We start from the raw sequence: 24,932 nt of genomic DNA on the forward strand, positions 1-24,932 counted from the left end.
GGATTCGTACAATTACACCAAAGGGTAAAGGGTATGGGTGCGGTTTGGCGGTATCTTTACCACAGTGGCAGGGGAACACCAAGCCCATCCTGCGGTTTCCTTTGGAGTCTCGGTGCACACGACTAGTTTTGGCTGCACTTTTCTCTCTTGTTTTCTCTTATCCCAACATTGGATGGTAACTTTTTAAAATTTTGAATTTAATTTTTTACCTATAAATAAAACCTTACAACCCTTAATTTACCAAACATTAATCAAATTCTTCTATCTTTCACAATTTTTTTTCAAAAACTCTTAACATGTCTTCTTCCAACAACTCAAACAACCAAAATACTGTAACGTTCCAAAACTCAGAACCAAAGAAATTGTTTTTATATTGAATAATCCATCAACCAAACATGTTTGTCAAAATCATAAAGTATTCAGTGTATATCAATAAACATCCCAAAAGTACATTAGAGTCCATAAAGCGGAAAATCATGGTGTGTGCAATGCGATCATCCTAAGCTCTTCCCATTCGAATCAGAAGTACCTGAAACATATACTGAAAACCGTAATCACAAATCTTAGTGAGTTCCCCAAAACACATCATACTATACATATAATGGGCCTTGCCCGACAACCATCAGGCCCCGCCCGAAACAGATCTGTCTGTAACATGTGATGGGAGAGCATGTGTATTTTTTGGATATCCAAACGGGAAAAAAGGGTACAAGCTGTATAATTTGAAAAATCAAAGGATGTATAGCTCTTATGATGTAACCTTTGTTGAAAATATTTTTCCTTTTATAGAAAATTACAGGAATCATATAAATACTAACGATAAAACTTTTGTAGAAGCTCTAACTAGAGCATAATTTTTTGGTGAAAATTTTGTTCCGTAGGTCCAAACTAATGCTGATTCCAATGAGAGCAACACTGGGATTAGCAATGATGAATCAAGTCCTAAAGAAAATTGTTGATAATCAAGGTGAGAATTCAGCTAAAAGTGAACAACCAATGGAACAACAACAACATGGTGAGGGTCTTCGCCAAAGCACTCGTCATAGGACCATGCCAAAGCACCTTGACAGTTTTGTCACTGAGCTGCCACCTTGTCACACCCCCAAACCAAGGATGGCGGAAACGTCCGGGGGTGGATGACTTCATGTATAGTATCATAACAACAATTGTAATAGTAATTGAAGCAAACACAACCAACATATATATAATTGAAAAAGTGACATCATTGTATGAATTACATGTTTACGAATCAATTACAATATGTTGACAAAATATGAAATAGTAGACGCCTTAGCGCCCCATCCTCAAAAGCACTTGGTTACCTGTTTAATGATTTCCTGAGAATACAAGTTGTTTGAAAAAGTGTCAACACAAAGGTTGGTGAGTTCATAAGCTTTTGTTTGGTATTATTAAAAGCCTTTCGTTTGTAAAAGTAGTATTTGTGTTAGAAAATCCAATATTTTCCTTAATGTGTAAATGTAGTCTTAAAACCCAAAGACCGAAATGTACAAGTAATTTGTCATATTTATAGTAAAACAATGCAAGTTTAAATCGACATAAACTCGTTAAATTTTAATGAAGTTCCCGTAAATTCCAATGTTTATTAATACTTTATGTGAGTTTATTATAACCATACTATGACCAAGGTTGCCTAAAACGACGTTCTTCGGGCGTCGGAAATGTTATGACATTTGTCACCCCAGACCTATCGATCTAACTGTTGCATGCAGTTTAGGTGTGGGTTTGTCAAACCCAATATAGATCTATACACAACTATCACGCTCTCCCTCAAGGAGACTCTGGTTACAATACAGGACTTAATGGTATTTTGAAGTAAATGTCTCACAAAGTCATTAACGGAATTACGTGTTATGAAAACTTGGTACCGTATGGCCGTACCTTGCTTAATGAAAATATCCTTTGTATAAATGTACCCTTTTTAAATGTATGTGTTATGTAATGTATCATAAACTATACCTATTATAGTTTATCAACCAAGGGTAGTACGTAGTAATGTATGCAAACTATATTCAAAATAGTTTATTAAATGTTTGAATGTATCGGTTGTACTTTGATTATAATCACTTGTTATTCTTTATATTTTATATGTCCAAATCCATTTGTAAACTGATATGTGTCTAAATATTAAGATAAAATGTCATATATTGCAATAACATATAATCACATAAAGATATACACCTTGCTCAACATGTTACAAGGTGAAATGAAATTGACAGCAACTTTTCGTTGAATACAGTTTCTGTTACTGTTCTTAGAAAATTTATAGAAAAATCATCAAAGCTCTAAATCCAAATCCGCAAATTCTGAGAGTTTGGAATATGAGTCTAGTTTGTTCGTAAATTTTATCATGATTTTTAGTGATCTCTAACAGATGTGAAAATGTTCATAATCACAGACTGGTCCGGGTTTGCCTCTGAAATGATAGGCAGTTTTGTAAAAATCACCATAAATTGTAGAAAAATCATATGGAGATGTGCAAGTAGCCATTTTAAAGCTAAGAGTTTGAACTACTTGCACCTGGAACAGTTTTGAAAACTAAAATATTTAAGTTGACCAAAACAGTCTGTGATCGAAGTTCATCTTTTCTGATGTAATCTGATAGAAAAAGTTTAATTGTGTTCTTGATGATTTTACTTGTATTCCCCCCTTAAAACTTAAGAAAAACATGTAAATGTAGGGGTATGAACTCACCTTATGTGTTCTTAGAGGATGGATGTTGGAGAAGAGAAGTGTTCAACTCAAAAACACTTAGAAGATGCCTTGACGAATCGAGAACCAAGAGTGGAAGAAAGCTTGATGATTAACCTTGGAAGTCTTGAAATTGAGAGAGAATGGTGTAGAAAATGAGTTACTTAAGCCTTGTATTTATACTAGTAAGAATTACTATTCATATATAATTCTTTAATAATAAGTGTTAAATGTTGACATTCTCCATATAACTAGTTAGTGTATATGACATATTCATGATGTAATCATGACAAATGTTTCTAGAAGATGGTTAATACTAATTGGCTAATAATAGTAATTTTTAAAACGTAAATAGTAAATAGTAGGTAGTAAATAGTAAATAGTAAATAGTAAATAGTAAATATGATGAGATTTTTACAATTGTCATATTTGTAAACCCCGTTAAGCCATGTTTAAGAGTCTTACACAGCCCCCGATAATTGTGCAATAGTGTTTTATCGCTTTGGTTCGTTGTTTAGCACTGTTAAGGCTAAGGAAAATCAAACACATGAATTTTCCAAATGATGTTTTCTCATTAAAATAGCGAATTGTACAACGTAAACCTTAACATACAAGGGTTAATGGAGTTGACCGGTTTGACTTGTTGACTTTGTTTGACTTTGACTTGACCAAAATTTGACGGTTGTCACATCATCCCCCCGTTAGAAGAAATTTCGTCCCGAAATTTGCATTTTTGACTGGGACTTCAAGAGTTCGGGAAGAGATGTGGATACTTTTGTTTCATCTGATCCTCGCGTTCCCAGGTGAATTCGGGTCCTCGTTTAGCGTTCCAACGGACCTTCACGATGGGAATACGACTTTGTTTCGTTCGTTTGATTTCCCGATCCATGATTTCGACTGGTTCCTCCACGAAGTGGAGATTTTCGTTAACTTCGATTTCGTCGAGTGGTATTACGAGTGTCTCATCAGACAAACACTTCTTTAGGTTCGACACGTGAAATGTGGGATGTACTTTGTCGAGTTCCTGAGGTAATCGAAGTTTGTATGCTACTGGCCCAATCCTAGCAAGGATTTCGAATGGCCCGATGTACCTTGGATTTAGTTTCCCGCGTTTGCCGAATCGTATCATTCCTTTCCAAGGGGAAACTTTTAGTAGTACACGATCACCCACCTGGAATTCCAAGGGTTTGCGTCGTTTGTCTGCGTAACTCTTTTGCCGATCGCGAGACGCTTTCAGTCTTTCTCGAATTTGAACGATATTTTCTGTGGTTTCCCTTATGATTTCAGGGCCAGTGAGGGTGCTATTAGAGACTTGCCCTCTAGCTAGCTGTGTATCCCCCACCTCAGCCCAACACAGGGGTGATCTGCATTTGCGACCGTAAAGAGCTTCGAATGGAGCCACTTTGATGCTAGTATGATAGCTGTTATTGTAGGAGAATTCGATAAGCGGTAGATGGGTATCCCATGCTTTACCGAAGTCTATCACACAAGCTCTTAACATGTCTTCCAACGTTTGAATGGTTCGTTCGCTCTGTCCGTCGGTTTGTGGGTGGTAGGCCGTACTCATGTCAAGCCTAGTTCCTAATGATTTTTGTAGAGACTGCCAAAACCGTGAGGTAAATCTACTATCTCTATCGGAGATAATGGATATCGGCACACCATGGAGTCGTACAATCTCTTTGTTGTACGTTCTAGTCAGCTTCTCCATCTTGTCGGTTTCTTTTATCGGTAGGAAGTGTGCTGATTTGGTCAATCTGTCTACGATTACCCATATGGTGTCAAGCCCGCCCGATGTCTTAGGCAGCTTGGTTATGAAGTCCATGGTTATTCGTTCCCACTTCCACTGAGGTATATCCGGCTGTTGTAATAGCCCGGATGGTTTCTGGTATTCGATTTTGACCTTGGCGCAAGTCAGACACTTGCTCACATAGGTAGCAATCTCAGCTTTCATGTTCGGCCACCAGTATAATTTCTTGAGGTCCAGATACATCTTATCCGACCCGGGATGGATGGAGTATCGAGTCTTGTGTGCTTCATTCATGACGACGTCTCGGAGTCCACCGAACTTCGGTGTCCAAATCCGGTTCATGATATAACGTGCTCCATCATCCTTGACTTCTAAGTTTTTATCCATTCCCCTTAATGTCTCTCCTGCCACCTTTTCTGGTTTCAAAGCTTCCAGTTGAGCTTCCTTGATTTGTATGGTCAGGTGGGAATGGATTGTCATTGTTAAGGATTTTACTCGGCGGCCCGAGTACTCCTTCCTGCTTAGAGCATCGGCCACTACATTGGTCTTGCCCGGATGATAACGAATTTCGCACTCGTAGTCATTCAGCAACTCTACCCATCTCCTCTGTCGCATGTTGAGCTCTTTCTGATTGAGGATATGCTGAAGACTTTTGTGATCAGTGAAGATAGTGCATTTCGTGCGGTAGAGGTAGTGTCTCCAGATCTTCAAAGCGAATACTACTGCTCCTAATTCCAGGTCGTGGGTAGTATAATTAACCTCGTGCGTCTTAAGCTGTCTTGATGCATACGCGATAACCTTCCCTCTCTGCATGAGCACACATCCGAGGCCTTGATTCGAAGCATCACAGTACACTACGAAGTCTTCGGTTCCCTCTGGGAGAGACAAGATCGGTGCGCTGCATAGGGCTTGTTTTAACGTTTGGAAAGCAGTTTCTTGTTTATTTTCCCACTTGAATATCACACCTTTCTGCGTCAAGGTGGTGAGTGGTTTCACAATCTTGGAGAAGTTTTGTATAAATCTTCGGTAGTAGCCAGCAAGCCCAAGGAATTGTCGAATTTCGGTTGGCGTCTTGGGTGCTGACCAATTCTCGATTGCCTTGATCTTGGAGGGATCCACATGTATGCCTTTCTCACTTACCACATGGCCAAGGAAATCCACTTCTCTAATCCAGAATTCACACTTAGAGAACTTAGCATAAAGCTTCTCTGCTCTTAGTGTCTCTAGCACTTGGCGTAGATGTAGGCGATGCTCTTCTTCGCTTCGCGAGTAGATCAAGATATCGTCGATGAATACGATTACAAACTTGTCTAGGTAGGGTCGACACACTCTATTCATTAGGTCCATGAATACCGCAGGTGCGTTTGTTAAACCGAAGGACATCACCACAAACTCGTAGTGCCCATAGCGAGTTCTGAATGCAGTTTTGGGAATATCTTCTTCTTGAACTCGTAGCTGATGGTAACCTGACCTTAGGTCGATCTTTGAGAAGAAATTTGCTCCTTGGAGTTGGTCGAAAAGGTCGTCGATTCGGGGTAGAGGATATCGGTTCTTGATGGTGAGTTTGTTTAGTTCCCGATAGTCGATGCACATGCGAAAGGATCCGTCCTTCTTCTTTACAAAAAGGACTGGTGCTCCCCAAGGTGAGAAGCTTGGTCTGATGAACCCTTTGCTCAAAAGCTCGTTCAACTGACTGGACAACTCTTGCATTTCTGTTGGTGCGAGGCGGTATAGAGCTCTGGCTACGGGGGTAGCTCCGGGTATTAAGTCAATTCTGAAATCGACTTGTCGTGCGAGTGGTACACCAGGAAGATCTTCTGGGAACATATCCGGGAAGCTACACACTTCGGGGATGTCTTTGATGTCTTTCACGTCTTGTTTCTTGTCTACTACGTGGGCCAAGAAGGCGTGGTACTCCTTCCGGAGATACTTTTGGGCTTTGATGCATGAGATGATTTGTAAATTCGCACTAGGTTTGTCACCATAGATGAGAAGGGTTTCGTCATTTGGTAGATTGAGGCGAACGGCCCTTTCGTAACATAGAATGTCGGCACGGTGAGGAACTAACCAATCCATCCCGATGATTACGTCGAAGCTTTTTATGGTGACCGGCATCAGGTCAATTTTAAATGTATGGTTGTCTAGAGTGAGAGTACACTCTGAGTATATATCGCTAGTGCGTTCTACTTTCCCATTTGCCATTTCTACTACATAAGTATCCTTTAGTGATTGGGGATTTTGTTCAAGTAATTGTTTATATTGGTGGCTCACGAAACTCCTCTCCGCTCCACTATCGAATAGTACGCATGCATAAGAGTTATTGAGGAGAAACGTACCGGTAACCACCGTGGGATCCTCGACTGCTTCCCCATGTCCTATTGCCAGGACTCTTCCTACTCCACCAGCATTAGGGGCTTGTGCTTTGGGGCAGTTTCTTTTGAAGTGACCGGCGTCTCCACAGTTGTAGCAGGTTCGGGTTGCCCCCGTACTGGCGACTTGGTTGATTGGTCGAACCGGCGCTTTACAGAAACGAGCAGTGTGCCCCTTCCTGTCGCAGTTGTTACAGTGCATCTCCCTACAAGCACCATTGTGGTGAAAGTTGCACTTGTTGCACTTAGGTAGGGTTCCAGCATATGGCTTCGGTGGTGCTGGAGTGGTAGCAGTAGTGGCAGCATTAGTGGCAGCATGGACAGCAACAGTTTGTTGCTTCTTAGCGGGGTCCTGTGCTGGTTGGCTCTTCTTTTGGTTCCAGAACTTCCTTTTGTTGTTTCCCCCTTTTGATTGATCAGTGGTGGTGGTTGTAGTATTATGACCGGCTCGGTGGTCAACAAGTTGTTGTGCCAGCTCCATGGCACTGTCAAAAGTAGTTGGCCTTGAAGCCAGGACACTACTTTGCACTTGGGGAGACAGTCCCCAAAGGTATCGCTCCACCTTTTTCTCCTCCGGAGTAACCATTGTTGGGCAGAGGAGAGCCAATTCATTGAATCGGGTGGTGTAGGTTTCAAGGTCGGAGCCTGTCATCCTGAGGTTCCAAAGTTCTTGTTCCAGCTTTTGAATTTCACCTCTCGGGCAGTACTCCTTCATCATCAAGGTTTTTAGTTCTGCCCAGGATATGGAGCTAGCTACTTCGAGAGTAAGTGAATTAATCCGACAGTTCCACCAAGTAAGGGCCCGGCCGGTGAAAGTGAAGGCTGCGAACTTAACTTTGCTCGCTTCGGGGCAAGAGCACACTTGAAAGACTACTTCAGTCTTTTCAAACCATTGCATTAAAGTGATGACTCCCCCGCTCCCATTGAAGTTGTCGGGTTTGCCATTGGTGAAGTCTTTGTAGGAACACTCTCTTGTACGTCACGTACTGTCTCCATGGTTAGAGTTTGTAGCACCCGATCCAGAACCACCAGCTCCGTTTGTCCCTATCTGCGATATTGCGGCCGCTACGGCTGCTGTTACTGCAGCCTGGAACATCGCAGGATCAAACTGTGGAGGCAGCGGCGGAGGAGGTGTTGCTATGTTGCCGGAAGGTCTTGGTCTTCTCCTTGGCGGCATGGTTCTGTCGTAAGTCGTAAACCAATGTACTTTTAGTAAAAGTATATTTATAGGAAGAGAAATCTTTTATACATAAAGTATATTATTACGTTGTTTTCCGGTATGTTTACGATACATACGATTTTATACTTTTAATTGACCCAATACATTGGGTTATGAGGTAAAATGAAAGTATAAAATATTTTATTTGAGTCTCCTTGTTTCCAAGTATATGACTGTTTGTAAAAGTTTTACATATACTAATTTAGTCGGGACATAATTAATATATTATATTTTAAAATGATCTTTATCGGTTACTAAATTAGTTGCAAAGTGCATACCAGTTATATGTGATTAAGATATAATAGTCCTTCGAATAGATGACCCTAACTCCAAGACCACAACCAAACAAGGACAGGAAGTGAAACAAAGATACATAAATTCTAAGTCTATAGCATCTTAGTTACATATGACCTTAGCGCATCCACTTAGCAACTATTGATCTATAAATAAAGACCTATTTAATTCTCAGATAATTTATTATAGTAACACAAAATACTCCTATAGTATTTGTAAATGTTTAGTTTTGAGTTCTTAAAGTATCCTTTTGTAGTGTGTTATTAGGTTTGTTAGATTTGTTGTCCATCCTGACCATCCCCCGGTATATGCAAGTAAATTCCCGGACAGATATAGTTGATCAAGCTATATCCTTCCCAGATTTAATCCACATATACTAAGGCATACTCAAAATGTTCAACTCTTCTTCTTTTGCTTTATGTTTTCGCTAGTTATGATACCATGCGAGCATGTAATATATGTATGTATACTTTAATCAAGAAAATCATTTATTTTCTAAGAGTATATTTATTTGAAAAATGCACAAATCAGAGACTATTAGTCCCAATTGTGTTTATAGTTTGTATATCTTATGTGGTTTGATATACTTAATTTACTATAAACTGTGCTCTGATACCAATCTGTCACACCCCCAAACCAAGGATGGCGGAAACGTCCGGGGGTGGATGACTTCATGTATAGTATCATAACAACAATTGTAATAGTAATTGAAGCAAACACAACCAACATATATATAATTGAAAAAGTGACATCATTGTATGAATTACATGTTTACGAATCAATTACAATATGTTGACAAAATATGAAATAGTAGACGCCTTAGCGCCCCATCCTCAAAAGCACTTGGTTACCTGTTTAATGATTTCCTGAGAATACAAGTTGTTTGAAAAAGTGTCAACACAAAGGTTGGTGAGTTCATAAGCTTTTGTTTGGTATTATTAAAAGCCTTTCGTTTGTAAAAGTAGTATTTGTGTTAGAAAATCCAATATTTTCCTTAATGTGTAAATGTAGTCTTAAAACCCAAAGACCGAAATGTACAAGTAATTTGTCATATTTATAGTAAAACAATGCAAGTTTAAATCGACATAAACTCGTTAAATTTTAATGAAGTTCCCGTAAATTCCAATGTTTATTAATACTTTATGTGAGTTTATTATAACCATACTATGACCAAGGTTGCCTAAAACGACGTTCTTCGGGCGTCGGAAATGTTATGACATTTGTCACCCCAGACCTATCGGTCTAACTGTTGCATGCAGTTTAGGTGTGGGTTTGTCAAACCCAATATAGATCTATACACAACTATCACGCTCTCCCTCAAGGAGACTCTGGTTACAATACAGGACTTAATGGTATTTTGAAGTAAATGTCTCACAAAGTCATTAACGGAATTACGTGTTATGAAAACTTGGTACCGTATGGCCGTACCTTGCTTAATGAAAATATCCTTTGTATAAATGTACCCTTTTTAAATGTATGTGTTATGTAATGTATCATAAACTATACCTATTATAGTTTATCAACCAAGGGTAGTACGTAGTAATGTATGCAAACTATATTCAAAATAGTTTATTAAATGTTTGAATGTATCGGTTGTACTTTGATTATAATCACTTGTTATTCTTTATATTTTATATGTCCAAATCCATTTGTAAACTGATATGTGTCTAAATATTAAGATAAAATGTCATATATTGCAATAACATATAATCACATAAAGATATACACCTTGCTCAACATGTTACAAGGTGAAATGAAATTGACAGCAACTTTTCGTTGAATACAGTTTCTGTTACTGTTCTTAGAAAATTTATAGAAAAATCATCAAAGCTCTAAATCCAAATCCGTAAATTCTGAGAGTTTGGAATATGAGTCTAGTTTGTTCGTAAATTTTATCATGATTTTTAGTGATCTCTAACAGAGGTGAAAATGTTCATAATCACAGACTGGTCCGGGTTTGCCTCTGAAATGATAGGCAGTTTTGTAAAAATCACCATAAATTGTAGAAAAATCATATGGAGATGTGCAAGTAGCCATTTTAAAGCTAAGAGTTTGAACTACTTGCACCTGGAACAGTTTTGAAAACTAAAATATTTAAGTTGACCAAAACAGTCTGTGATCGAAATTCATCTTTTCTGATGTAATCTGATAGAAAAAGTTTAATTGTGTTCTTGATGATTTTACTTGTATTCCCCCCTTAAAACTTAAGAAAAACATGTAAATATAGGGGTATGAACTCACCTTATGTGTTCTTAGAGGATGGATGTTGGAGAAGAGAAGTGTTCAACTCAAAAACACTTAGAAGATGCGTTGACGAATCGAGAACCAAGAGTGGAAGAAAGCTTGATGATTAACCTTGGAAGTCTTGAAATTGAGAGAGAATGGTGTAGAAAATGAGTGACTTAAGCCTTGTATTTATACTAGTAAGAATTACTATTCATATATAATTCTTTAATAATAAGTGTTAAATGTTGACATTCTCCATATAACTAGTTAGTGTATATGACATATTCATGATGTAATCATGACAAATGTTTCTAGAAGATGGTTAATACTAATTGGCTAATAATAGTAATTTTTAAAACGTAAATAGTAAATAGTAGGTAGTAAATAGTAAATAGTAAATAGTAAATAGTAAATATGATGAGATTTTTACAATTGTCATATTTGTAAACCCCGTTAAGCCATGTTTAAGAGTCTTACACAGCCCCCGATAATTGTGCAATAGTGTTTTATCGTTTTGGTTCGTTGTTTAGCACTGTTAAGGCTAAGGAAAATCAAACACATGAATTTTCCAAATGATGTTTTCTCATTAAAATAGCGAATTGTACAACGTAAACCTTAACATACAAGGGTTAATGGAGTTGACCGGTTTGACTTGTTGACTTTGTTTGACTTTGACTTGACCGAAATTTGACGGTTGTCACACACCTTCACTAGATCTCACGACGTCAACTCAAGTCATGGCGTCAACTCAAGTCACGACGTCAACTCAAGCTGTCTCTAAAAAGGGTTCCAAACCATTTCCTAAATCTCAATACGTGAGTTATGAAAATTTTTCTAAGCCCCATCATGCGTTCTTGACTGTCATCTCAACTAACAATGAACCAAAACACTTTGTGCAAACAACAAAAGATCTTAGATGGCGAGAAGCTATGAAAAAAGTAAATTGAGGCCCTAGAAGCAAATGATACTTGGATTTTAACTCATATCCCAAAGGAAAGAAGGGGATTGATTCAAAATGGTTTTATAAGATAAAATATAAACCCAATGGAGAAATAAAAAGGGTTAAGGATCGTCTAGTGGCAACATGGTATACTCAGGTTGAAGACATTTATTTTTACGAGACTTTTGCTCCGGTGACAAAGCTTGTTACCATTAGATATGCGTTAGCGACTGCTGCCAAGAAATAGTGGGAGGTTCACCAACTTGACGTGAACAATGCCTTTCTACATGGAGATTTAGAAGAAGAAGTTTATATGAAGATCCAACAAGGATTTTCTAAGAAAGAAGATAATCGTGTTTGCAAGCTTCAAAAGTCCATTTACGGTTTAAAACACGCCTCGAGGAATTAGTATCAAAAGTTTACCAAAGCTCTTGTTAGTGACAATTTTCAACAATCAAAGGCAGATCAGTCTATGTTTGTTTTCAAGACTGACATATCTCATGTCATTGCTCTCATCTATGTTGCTGATGTCTTACTTATGGGAAATGATATCGTTAAAATTAACGAGGCAAAGTCTCGTTTGCAAAACCAGTTTAGTATAAAAGATTTAGGCCCACTCAAGTATTTTTTTTTTTTTTGGGAATAGAAGTCGCTAGGTCTGAAAAGGGCTTCGTGATCAGTCAAAGGAAGTACACTTTAGATATTCTTGAATATTTTCATGTTTAAGATTATCGGTCTAGCGATTTTCCCATGGAACAAAATCTTCGACTAGTAAAAGAAGATGAAACTCCAGTAGTTGATGAATCAAAGTACATGTGGTTAGTTGTTCGTTTACTCTATCTCACTGTTACTATACCTATATAGCTTTCAGTGTTAGTCAACTTAGCCAATTCATAAGTAAGCCTAGACAGTCTCATGTGGATGTTGCATTTAGAGTCCTTCGATATTTGAATACCACTGCACGACAAGGGTTGTTTTTACCTTCAGAGGGAAATTTACTTCTCACTGTTTATTGTGATGTGAGCTGGCTTAGTTTCCATTCTACAAGGAGATCGTGTACGAGTTATTTTATTAGCATTGGAGGATCTCTATTCTCTAGTCTCTTGGAGAACAAAGAAGCAAAGTGTTGTGGCTAGGTCTTCAGCCGAAGCTGAATATAAATCCATGGCTAGTACTGTTTGTGAGGTTATATGGCTTTGTTGGCTATTGTGTGATCTTGGTGCAAGACAAGAAGGTGCTATTGCTCTATTTTGTGACAATAATGCTACTGGACACATTACAGCCAAGCCAGTGTATCATGAACGTACTAAGCATGTCGAAATGGACTGCTATTTTGTTCGAGACGAGTTACTAGTGGTGAGATTAAAATGGTTGCAATAAAGACAACAAAAGTTCTTGCATATATTTTTACTAAAGCTCTTGGGGCAAAGCAGTTTCAATATTTATGTAGAAAGTTGGATATTTACAATCTGCAGAGTCCAACTTAAAAGGGAGTGTTGGAATCCTTATTGCTATCCAATCCTTTTTAATCGATGACAGATAGATAGATGTTTATTGCTAGATTATTTGAACTTAGATTAGTTCTTATCTTTTCTTGGTACAAACGATTGTATTATCTTGAATTTGATATATAGAAAATTCAATTTTTTTCCTGTTTCCTCTGTTAATTTCACATACTATGGATTAACGTTTGCCATACTAGAGGAGTTGTCGAAAACTCTAATTGTATTCTTGAGGTACGTAATTTATTTACTTATTTTTTTGGTCTATGTAAAATTTTTAAATATATAATAAGTCGGTATATGTTTTTGTAAAATTTCGTTTTTACTTAATAGTAAGACATAATTCTAATGAGATCGAAGGATATTTTACTTGTGGATCTATTTACTTGATAACCAATTAACAATATTTCTCTTTTGAACCCCATCGTTTGACCACATTTTTATGTGAATTCATCCGGAAGTGCATATTATAATTGGAAATTTGTATATTAATAACTAGGTTATAAGCCGTGGAAACCACAGGAGGTGCAGTTAAAATTTTTATATAGATAAAAAAAAGTAATATTTATTTTGAAATTTTGTATTGAAGTTGATTTGTTAAAAAAAAATTAGAAATAAAAAAAAACTCCACATGTTAAAGAGGCTACTAAAAAGAGAACTGACATTTTTAGATTTTGTTTATTAGAATAGATAGATTGCTATATATCTATCATTCATTCAGATTCATATTGTTGCCATTCAAAAAATTCAAGATTTTGTTTGACAAAAAAATAATATTTAAAATACTTTTTTCAAGTATATAAAATTTTACGTCTTGTAATTTTTATATAAAAAAATAGTTTGTAATTATTAAGTCAATTAAGTTAGCTGCTTAAGTTTTTTAATAGTTTTATCAACAACTCTTATTTGGTTTATCTAAACATAAATTGCATCTCACAAATTCATATTTGCATATTTAAACTTATTTGGTTTATGAATACATGAATTAATTTAACAGTTAAGGGATAAAGGCAAATAAAAATAATATTTCAGATTCCCAAACAGATGGCCACCACCATGGTAAAAGCATATCATTTTTGTTGTTACCAACCGGATAGGATTTCAAAGCAAGAAAGCAGTTTCGAAAGAGCCTTGATATAGGGTAAAGTCTTTGACATTTTGCCTGGCAAAGCCGCATGTCTCCACTGCGAGACATTTTTACAACACCTGGTGCACCCTTCAGGGTATCAGCATTTTGTGTTCAAACAAACAGTTGGCAGGTTTCAAAGAAGATAACAAATAGAACGATAAAACTTAAAACCAATATCAGTGGCACCAAGTAGGATACACAACTTACCATCACAACAAATACTTATTGTACATAAGCATTTACAATTAAAGCCAGAGATACACTATTATTATCCTATGCATCATTCATGTGTTGACTAAAGGTAAAAACTGACCCCTCTGTTACATGGTTATTAGTAATTCCAACTTCAAAACACTAAAAGTTAACTTCTATAAAGGTAATCATTGTTCCTTCTCTCCCTCATAAAAAATAGATTATGAATTCACCTCAAGATTGATTAAAAAACTTGAAACTGTTACATTGTGTCCTTCACGTCATTAACAGTTGAAGGGTCTGAAGATGACAAAGCAGCATTCACGTCTACAGGGGAATAAACTGTCTTTATTTGTAGGGGAATAACATATCTTTATTTGTACAACCTAAAATGAAATATTAAAAAATAAATAATTAATTGTTTAAAAAGAATGGAGATTGAAAATTCAAAAGTCAACTTAACTTATACGGTGGTCAATATGGATCTTGGATATGAGGCTACAATCATCTATGTATACTTGGAGTGCATACATGCTCCTTTTTTAAAACTGGAATCATGTCACTCCAATCAAAAAAACGTGTTAATTTTAGATTATTGTTTTCTTTTTGTGTAAAAATATGATTACAAAAAATTAAAAAGATGAAATGAAGAGTACCTTGATTTTACCCTGGACATGAGAGGCTTTATGTTTTGATTCAGCCCATAACTGATAAACTGGCCATATATGTGAAAGGGTTTTCAGTGTTTCTACCACAGCTAGAGATTTTGAGTGAACTTAAAGTTGAAACCCCGTTCCTAAAGAAATAAAAGAATGAGATTTGAAGAAATTTGCTTTGAGATTAAATGAGGTCTCCCTGAGATAGTGTGTGATGAAGGAAGATGTTGATGAAGTAGAGAACCCAAATGAGAAGAAGAATGGCGGCGCCGATAACTGAGATCCTGGCGAACAGGGGGTAGAAAGGTTGGTTTAGCAGCCATGACTACCATTGGAAGTGAAACACTCTAATTTCAAATACCATATAACCAAACAATAATTTACCACAAACTAAATTCACATTGATGTAGATTGTGACTTACGCTTTCATATCTTGTACTCCTTAGACTTTGACCACTCACCCTCCCATCGTTGGTTCTAAATAATTTAATCATGGTTCTTATAGAACCATTGGCTACAAAATAATACATAAGTTAATGTTGTTTACACATGAACTAATTATTTAATTAATGTAATTTTTAAAATTATGAAATAAATGTCCTACCTGAGAGGAGGGTTGTCTTCTTCAACATGCTCTCGAGAGCAGGGAACATCTGGAGTGCCACATTGATCTTGACCAAAAGAACACTAATGAGAAGCTTATGATATCTATACACAGATGCTTACTATATCCATACACATGGAAATCACCAGTTATGAAGAAAACCATAATCGAACCCCAGTTTCCTAAAATTAACGATATCAGAGAAGTAGATGATGGTAAGAAATCTGATGACATCTTGGGTCGTCATAAGGTGGCTAAGGTAGTGATGATGATGTTACGGTGGTAGTGGTGGTGGTGGTGGCGAGGCTAGGTTAAAGAACGGTGAGAGTTAGCAGAAAGAGAGAGACGATTTTTCAATTTTAGAATTCAAATGAGAGAAAGAGAGAGAGAGAGAGAGACGATTAATGCATAGGTAGATGATGGGATGATGAAATGGAGTAAAATATTGCTGATTTATTGGGATTATAGAATCAATTTCAAATTTTGGTTTGCACAATAAAGATAAAGATGAAAGCGGAACAGACGGGAAAAGGAATAGAGGTGAACAAAAAGATGTCAAGTGGCAATTGGAGAATTAGAATGTGACACGTGGAAATCTAAGGTTTCATTTATTAGAAAGGATAGATTTAAATATATCCCATCAAAACGCATCTCTTTAAAACAAATGCTAATCCAAAATATAATTAATTCTTAAGTTAAAAGTATAATAGAGACTTTGTTATGTGGTATTTGAATAATTATTTTTTGCTAGCGACGAGCATAGGTCGGCAATAGACCGGAGCTCGAAATAAAATTGATGTCAATGAGACAAAAATAAAAATAATTGTGCTTGAGTATCTCGAATTTAAAGGTTAGTTGATGTCAATTTTTTAATCTCCAATAGATTAGTCAATGTGGTGATGTCAATTTTATAATGTCCAATTAGATAGTCTCTCAAACTATAAAAGCATAAAAATTACCAACTTTTACTTTTGTTCGATTTATCTCAAATTAAAGAAATATTTTTTCATTTTTAATCCAAAGCAATAACATTTTTATTTTAACCCAAAATGCAATGTAATGTATGCTTGTTTATTGAAACTAGTGGAAATTCCCCGCGCCATTGGCGCGGGTGCAGGCTTCATGCAGATTTTGAATCTTGTTTAGTAAATTACATGTAAAATAGTTACAAATAGAAGCAAAAGTAAAAGTTTTAATATAGCATTATAGCAGTTTATTGTTATGATGTAGAGACGTAAGCATTTTATATTGGTCAGCTTTGCGTTTCTTGCGTTTCTTGATTCAGATAGAAGAGGTGCGAGAGTGACTGGAAGGCGAACATCGATTTGCATGCTATGTTGTTGGTGATTTGTTCCAACATTTCTAGCTGTATGATGCTATAATTTGTTAAAAATTTGCTACAATACACAAATCAATCATAGTACATTGCTATTTCTTGTTTCAGAAGGGTGATTTTTACAATTCCACTAATCAATCATATACATATTCCATATTAAGTTTAAGTATTTTTTACAAAAATATCATTTGTTTTTATTTTTGCTATTTTGTTGATCTTTGAGGTAAATGCAAAACTTTGAGAGTGTTTAGTATGATGGAGATAGTACCAACAATGAACTCAATTGTTCTAGCATTTTGATAACTAACTGCCTTTATTAATCAGATACCAACTTCCATATCAGTAAAATTATTGAAAATATTTTATTATTTTTTTTCCCTTTTTTAGAAAAAATATTATAGGAATAACCGATAATACCTGGATCAGGTTAATTTTAGTGTGGGTTTCATGCTATTGTGGAAGCTTTATCCTAAACTCTCATTTTACCTTAAAAAAGAACAATATTTTCTTTTAAAAGAAATCATAGAGTGTAAAGATAAGATCTTGAGTCGTTCTTCTTTTAAAAAAACATGCAAAATTTGATCATATGTCCAAGATTACAACAATTTTATGATGTGGGTAAGTTTTTTCCATTTTACACACAAATCAGTAAAAAAAAAAGATCATAATTTTCAATCTAAAAGGGAGTCAAAGAGAGTAAAAGGATGATCTTGAATCCTTTTACTTACGTATCAGTAAAACAAAAGATCATATTTTCCATTTCACCTATAATTGTATTTGTTCTTTGAAAAGATTGCAAAATTTGATCACTTTTTTAAAACTAAAACAATTTTCTAATATGCATAAACTTTAGTTTTCTATTTCACCACAAATTAGTAAAAAAAAAATGATCAATATGTTTAACAAAAAAAAATCAAAGAGTAAGTATATGATCTAGAACAAAGTCCTTCAAAAAAGACTGCAAATTTTGATCACATATCAAAGATTACAAAAAAAATCGGATCCCGTAATCATCATTTCTTCATTTTACAACAAATTCATAAGAAAATATAAAGATTTTCATGTAGAAAGTTTCCTATTGTAACACTCGTAGATTCGGGCTAGTCAATTACGATATAATAAACGTTAAAAATGATTTTTTTATTATAAAAGATTATCTAGGATAAATAATCTAAACCAAAGTAATAGTTATGGTCAACAATTGTAACCTATTTGATTTAATAAAGAAGAATTATGTAAATATTATGTGTTTCATGATTATTATAATATAATAAAATAGGAAAAATCAGTCGAATAGTCCGTAAATCGTAAAAATAAGTTCGCTTAAACACATATATATCTTTATATATTTAGAAAGTACACATCTTCCCGATCCCAAAAATATAAATTTCGTAGAAATCCGACTCCGTATGAATTAGATATGATTTTTATAAGATATAAAAATCAATCGCGCACAACGAATGTATGATGTAAAAAGCTACGAAGAGAATGATTGACTTTTAGCTAAAACCACCAAAAAGAAAATTGTAGTACTCTTTAAAATAAGAATTTTGAGAAAAAGAATGCCAAAAACGGAGTCCGTACGAGAGAGTTATGATTTTAGCAAAATCATTTAAGTTTATAAATACATGGACAAAAAATAAAGTCAAAATTAGCCGACGGAGTCTAAACGAAAGTTGTAGATCTTGTCGATAGCTACACATGGATATAAAGAACGTCAAAAACGGAGTTCGTATGAACGAGTTATAATTTATAATAGCATATGTATGTATATATCGTTAGAAAGATATCGACGATGCGGTTGTTATAAGACTAGTGTTGAGTGCGTTCGACATTAGTTTAGTACAAATATCGTTAAATCTATTTAAAATAGTAGTATAAAGGGGTGTTTAGTTGTTTAAATAACTATAAGCTCATTTAAGTAACTATAGATGGTGGTTTTTGAAAATTCAATTACTATAAATAAGACTCTAGGCTCTCATATTTCTTGGACCTTTCTCTTGATTCAAGAGTCTTTCTCTTCTTATCCCCCGATCATTTTTGTCCCTCGTGATTCGAATTCTCTTTCTATAGTTTTAGTATAGTAAAGTGAGCATTGAAACGCTACAAGAATCTTTTTAGAAAGATTCAGCGACGAAGTTTTACCCGCGCAAAGCCCGATTTCTCGCTAAACCACATGTAAGTGAGTTATGCTTAACGTATTTTAAGTATAACTTATATTTAAGTTGATTATCGTTATTATGAACCTATAAACAAGATTTATCAGTGATTCCAAGTCGTTATACTGATTGATCTATTTACAGGGATGATGTCTACGCTGTGATTTACTGAGGTGTTTAAAGTGGGATTTCCAAATAGTATACTTCGTATACCAAACGGACCCTACCTCCGATATGATCATACCTGGTTGTTCCTTACTTGATAGATCATGAAAGTAGACTTTGAGTTAATGATGAATCTAGACTAATAATTAGTCGCAATAAATAATAAACTAAGACTTAGTAATAATGATACTAGGTTTCGTCGAAGGAAAATACAGTTGCTAGAAGCGAAACGCTGCTCGAATTTCGAGTCGTCACATTAACAAGTGAGTGCATAGTTACTTTCATCTTACACATAGATATGAAGTATCTGGATAATTACATGCTTATGTGCTTATTATCTATGCCGTGAATATTATGTGTTAGATAAGATATTATGTGATGATGTTTAACTGATTTAATCATATAAAGTATTATATACTTACAAATATGTATTGAGTAGCGACGGGTGATGAGAGATAGGTGATGATAGAAAGGTGATGATAACTAGATGACGATAGATATGCGATGATGAATAGGTGATGCGAAATAAGAGATGATTAGGAGATGTCATAACCTTGACCTGCCATGTTGCGATGTTGCAATGTAGTCATCTACCAGAGTATAGATGACGACCACTGACTAATCTAAACAAGTCATGTGGAAACACTGGCATGCTCATAACCTGTAGGTGATGAATTACGAGTTCAGGTGATGTAGTAACTATGTATTCATGCGATGATACTCTAACCCTTATTGGACACGTATTGGGGGAGTAATCCACAGATCAATACTGTCTATGCGATGTAGGTGATGATCCTTAGGAACAAACATATAAGGAAATGCGATGTAAGGAGATGAGAGGTAAATACGATGTAAGAGATGACCCTTAGGATAAATCTTTAGGGAAGATTAGATAAAGAAAATGGGGATGGGTAACGGGGTTAATTGTTTGACATGAAATATGTGAAGAAACAAATTAACTATATTATTTTGGGTTAAAAACCCTATGTACTCACTAGGTTTCCCAACCCGACCCACTTATTTTATTGTATCACAAGTGACTATATGAAAGATACATTTTGCTGAGAGATTCAAGGAGTATTAGGCCACTAGTTTAATTATTGTAAGGCTTGTAATATTTCTTTATGCTTATGTTTTTGTATTGACGATGACATCCCAATGTTTTAAAAAAATACATTTCTTCGGAAATGCTTTGATAAACATCTTTATCATGTTTTCTGGGAACAAATTCCGCAACACTATTTTTCAAAAAGGATACTCTGATTTTTAAATAAGCATAAACAAATCGGTCTTTTTTGGCCGTGAAATTGGGGATGTCACACCTATTTACCTGCAAATGAAGTTTCTTTTACTGGATTAGGCTTTGGTTGAACAACAATAGGCTTAGCAACATAAACTTCAACTGCAAACAACATCAAACACATAATAAAAAAACACAGCAAAAACACAATAATTCCCCCAAAATTTATAACATATGTTAGATGCATTTTATACGCATCTTTTAGCACGATTTCCTCGGTATTTTGTCATAAAATGATAACTAACTCCCAATTATTATTACGTATTGTGTGTTTCGTGATTATTTTGTAGAATGCCTGTACTGCTCATGTTTGTTACGATTTTTCAGGGTAATTTGGAGCACACGGATGATTACGCGAATTCAGGATGCGTTAGTGGATGCTTTGGAGCTTAACTAGAGCCTACACTAGATAAGGATGCCGAGGAATGATCAAGAACTGCTTGGAAAGAGGAACGACGATCAAAAGACGCGAAAATGACAACATGCGATCGCATGTTGTCCCTATGCGATCGCAGGTATGCCTTTGCGATCGCAGGTTGGCTCGCAGCTTCGCTTCGTGGTTTTTTCGTGCCAAAAATTCATCAGGCTGAGAAAAAGAGATACATGCAATCGCAGGTTCTATACATACGATCGCAGGTTGGCCAAAATGTCTCGAAATGGTATCGTACTTCATTTAAAAGGCTCGTGACGCGTTTTCGATAATACATGCGATCGCAGGTTGTCCCTATGCGATCGCATGAACAACGTTTTTATAGTTGGACGTATAAATAGAGCCACAGACTTGTCTAATAACCCTAATTGACGATTCCTGGCGATTCGAAGGCGATTTTCAGAGGGTTTCAAGTGAAGAACGCAGATCTAAAGGAGACGATTCAATTTCTTTTCATTGTTTAGTAAGATTTATCGTTTAGACTCTATTTTCTACTGTTTGTAATCCGTTTTTAGCCATGTCAGGCTAAAAACTCAGATTTCAGTTTCGCAAGGCGTAACCTTTTCGTATGATTAATCATTAGGCACTATGTTTGACTGTGATTACTATTTAGTTTGATCAATTCTGTGTTTAATTGAGTGTTTGATTTTGATTTCAATTTCTGTTGGCCACTTAAATTGTTTGTGAATCATTCTAGTCATCTAATTGTTTAGATCTGTAATTGTCTAGATTAGTTGGTAAAAAGTGACATATATAAGATTAATTCTATGTTTAGGGTTAACTCTAATATGGATTGATCAAACAAGTTTTTATGCCTCCGAGCTTATGAGAGGTATTAGACTTTACTGGGAAATTACACTGTGTTTAATGCAACTTTTCTTTGTTAATCAAGAGCTTGTTTGGTTAATTTGGTAAAAAGTTAGGTTTAATTCAGAGAACTTATTTTGATTAAATAATTTTTGTAATAGAGGTTATTAGAGCTTGTTAATGAACTTCAGTACCAGTTTGAACAAGTGTACAATCAAACATTGTGTTGAAGGTTAATTATACGATCAGGGGAGTCACCGCGAAACTGGAATTGCTTTCTCTTATTTGAATTTTTACTACTTTTAAATTCAGTTAATCTTTTATCATTTTTTATTCTTATTAGTTTAAATTTTCAGAAATAAACCCCCCTCCCCTTTTATGTTTTATTCAGTTGTCAAAATTTAGTTCGTGTCTTACGCAAAGAGGCAAAGACTTTAGGACGTGTCCCTGAGGATCCGACCCTGCTTACCAGTACTACCTGTTAGTGCAAAAGAGCAGTTTTATTTATATTTTATTTGTTTAAATCGTGCACGACAGCGGTTTTAACAACATACCAGGAAGCAATTGATTATACCCATTATGCCCCCATGTAATCTGTGTGTCAGGAAAATAATTAATAGGACACTTTAAGAAAACAAAAAAATAAATGGTTCACGTGACAGAATATATTACAAAAGGGTATATTTTAACAGTGTTTGATGCAGGGGGTAATTCGACAACAACAACAAAAGCCAACTAAATCACAAGATTATGGAAGCACAAAAAAAAGTGATCAAAAAAAGAAAATGAAAATGAAAGAAAGCCTTACTTGACAACAATCATCATAAGAGACGATGTGGTGCTGTTCCTTAATGGGCTCAAGTAATTTGACAACCATGTTAATGCCATTGTTGGCAGCATGGCTTAACTCAAGCTTGATCTACATAGTGACCCAAATGGTGTCTCCATTTTGTATTAATGTCATTGTTAAATCCTTATCTGAATCATCATCATATCCCCAAATCAATAATCCCAAGTGTCATAGCCCTGCATACAAAGTACAATAAATAAAAGTAAACATATTTCTCCAAAAAATGTAATTATATAAAATTGGATTGTAAGCAACCACAATTTTAACTGTAATGTGTTGTTCAATATCGTGTATTATCTTCCAACTCCCACACATACGTTTTCCCTACACAAAGACATTGATTTCACTGTATCTGGAACACCATACTCTTTCACCTCTACGAATCCCCTCACTCCTACAGAAAAACAAAATTTAGGGTAAATTGAGTAAATGTTTAGACAAGTAAAGAAACAAACAGTTAAAGATTGCAAACATTATGATAAAGTCACAAACAGGGCACACCTTTGCTAGATAACCATTAAGCAGATTAGAAGATTGGTCTGCAGTGGTTTCACTTGGGCATTTTATCGAGCAGATGGTGATCATGGGAGCCTTTTGAGATCCAAAAATGGTTGACAGCAGCTTTAGGTAGCTCAGCATACAGTGTGACTGCTTTATCATATAGATGCAATAGGAAGTATAAAACCTTTAGTTCCCCCTCACACAATAAAACACAAAACATTATATAAAGCAATATGGAAAAAGAAATATACATCAAGACAGTATCTAGTTTCTGGGTTGAGATGTGCGATCGGGTCAACACATACGGCTATACCAGCTCACCGTTGTTCGATATACGCATCCAACAATTTCATACTCCATGGTCCTGTAGTTTCCCTGGATCGAGACAGGTATTACAACTCGAAACAGATATAACCAAAACTCAATTAAAAGTTGAATGAATGACTAATTTCACACGATTGGCAAGAAAACTAATATGTATTGCTTCAGTTGTGGCTTAGTGATAAAGGAATCCTTCCACAACAACATTTCTGAAGTTTACCAACCCTAAAAAACTTTAGGTCTGAAGTAAGATATGGTGAAGAGAGAAGGACGACGACTAAGGTTTTCAGATCCTGTACTTAACCCCTAAATCTGGAACGAACATGGGTGGGGGAGGTCTTCTCGATTAATCTGTTGGTGGGGTAAATTGTTGCGCGTTCGGCAACTAGCATGGGCAAGAACAATGCAAGTAACCCCGGTTGGTACGGAGATGCAAACGAATCCACATCGCATAAAAAACGAAATCACGGCGAAGAGAGACTGTGATGGTGATGATGATGATTTTTCTTCCGTCTCTAGGAAAAGCAAGACTTGATTTTGGAAGCTGAGTTAAAAATTTGCAAAAGGAAACGGGAAATCGAGTTCTTCAACCGAGACAAAGCTATGGAAGAGATGATATATCTAGAAGGTTAACAGAGAGGTGGGGAGAATTAATACATATTAAATAAATTAATACATACAAAAGGTTCCTGTTCCTTATTTCAATGTGCTTTTATATATATATATATATATATATATATATATATATATATATATATATATATATATATATATATATATATATACTAGGCGAATCACCGCGCGTTGCGCGAGAATAGAATTATATAGTTAAAATAATAACTTTTACCAAATTATTATTTAATATTTCTACTTTGAAACAAAATGCTAGTAGTAAAACAAACATATAGTTAACATATTAGTTTTATTAAACATTGTAGTTTAATTTTTAAGTCATTGTGATATATACAATTATTAGATAATTTTATAAACCGTTTAAAATTGTGTAAATTATATATCAAATGAATGATAATATAACTGGTAACAAAACGTATGAACAAAAATATGAACTGCAACTTTTAGTAACATAAAAATAGTAAAACATCTATTATAACATTTGTATTAAAAAGATATATATACAACGAATAATAAAAAATATGAAAAATAAACACTATAACTTTTAATAACATAAAAACACTAAAACATCTATTACAACATTTATATTAACTCTTCATATTTAAATCACAAATCTCTTCAAATAAATTAATGTTTTTAATGAAAAAAACTTTACAACCTTATAAAAAAAGGAAAATAAAAAGTTATTAGTGATTACTGATTAATAATCATAAGTTAAAAACTCTTGAGTTGTAACTAATAAATATACATAAATTAGAAAACTCTTGAGTTGTAGTGTGAGTTTCAAATGAATATGGTACTTGGAAATGTATATTTATTATTATTATCATTATTATTATTATT

The 24,932-nt window shown here is 35.1% G+C and overlaps 2 long non-coding RNA genes across 10 annotated transcripts; both read right to left on the minus strand.

Moving 5' to 3' along the window:
- Positions 1-14,266: 14,266 nt before the first annotated feature.
- LOC145122606 (uncharacterized) lies at positions 14,267-15,499 on the minus strand. 2 transcript variants are annotated; one of them, XR_013714646.1, is made up of 4 exons: positions 15,406-15,499; positions 14,984-15,267; positions 14,791-14,875; positions 14,267-14,713 (listed from the first exon to the last, which is right to left on the minus strand). It is a non-coding gene; the product is annotated as an uncharacterized LOC145122606 (long non-coding RNA). The 2 variants fall into 2 exon arrangements; XR_013714645.1 differs by having other exon boundaries at positions 14,267-14,875.
- A 4,630-nt stretch (positions 15,500-20,129) lies between these two features.
- LOC145119087 (uncharacterized) lies at positions 20,130-24,116 on the minus strand. 8 transcript variants are annotated; one of them, XR_013713662.1, is made up of 6 exons: positions 23,387-24,116; positions 23,136-23,282; positions 22,902-23,028; positions 22,593-22,810; positions 22,339-22,378; positions 20,594-20,649 (listed from the first exon to the last, which is right to left on the minus strand). It is a non-coding gene; the product is annotated as an uncharacterized LOC145119087 (long non-coding RNA). The 8 variants fall into 8 exon arrangements; XR_013713660.1 differs by lacking the exon at positions 20,594-20,649 and adding an exon at positions 22,054-22,262; XR_013713663.1 differs by lacking the exons at positions 20,594-20,649; positions 22,339-22,378 and adding an exon at positions 20,130-20,577.
- Between the last annotated feature and the right edge of the window lie 816 nt (positions 24,117-24,932).

Source organism: Lactuca virosa, chromosome 6, assembly GCF_052849685.1.
Source record: "Lactuca virosa cultivar CGN04683 chromosome 6, Lactuca_virosa_CGN04683_v6, whole genome shotgun sequence".
Classification (NCBI taxonomy): domain Eukaryota; kingdom Viridiplantae; phylum Streptophyta; class Magnoliopsida; order Asterales; family Asteraceae; genus Lactuca; species Lactuca virosa.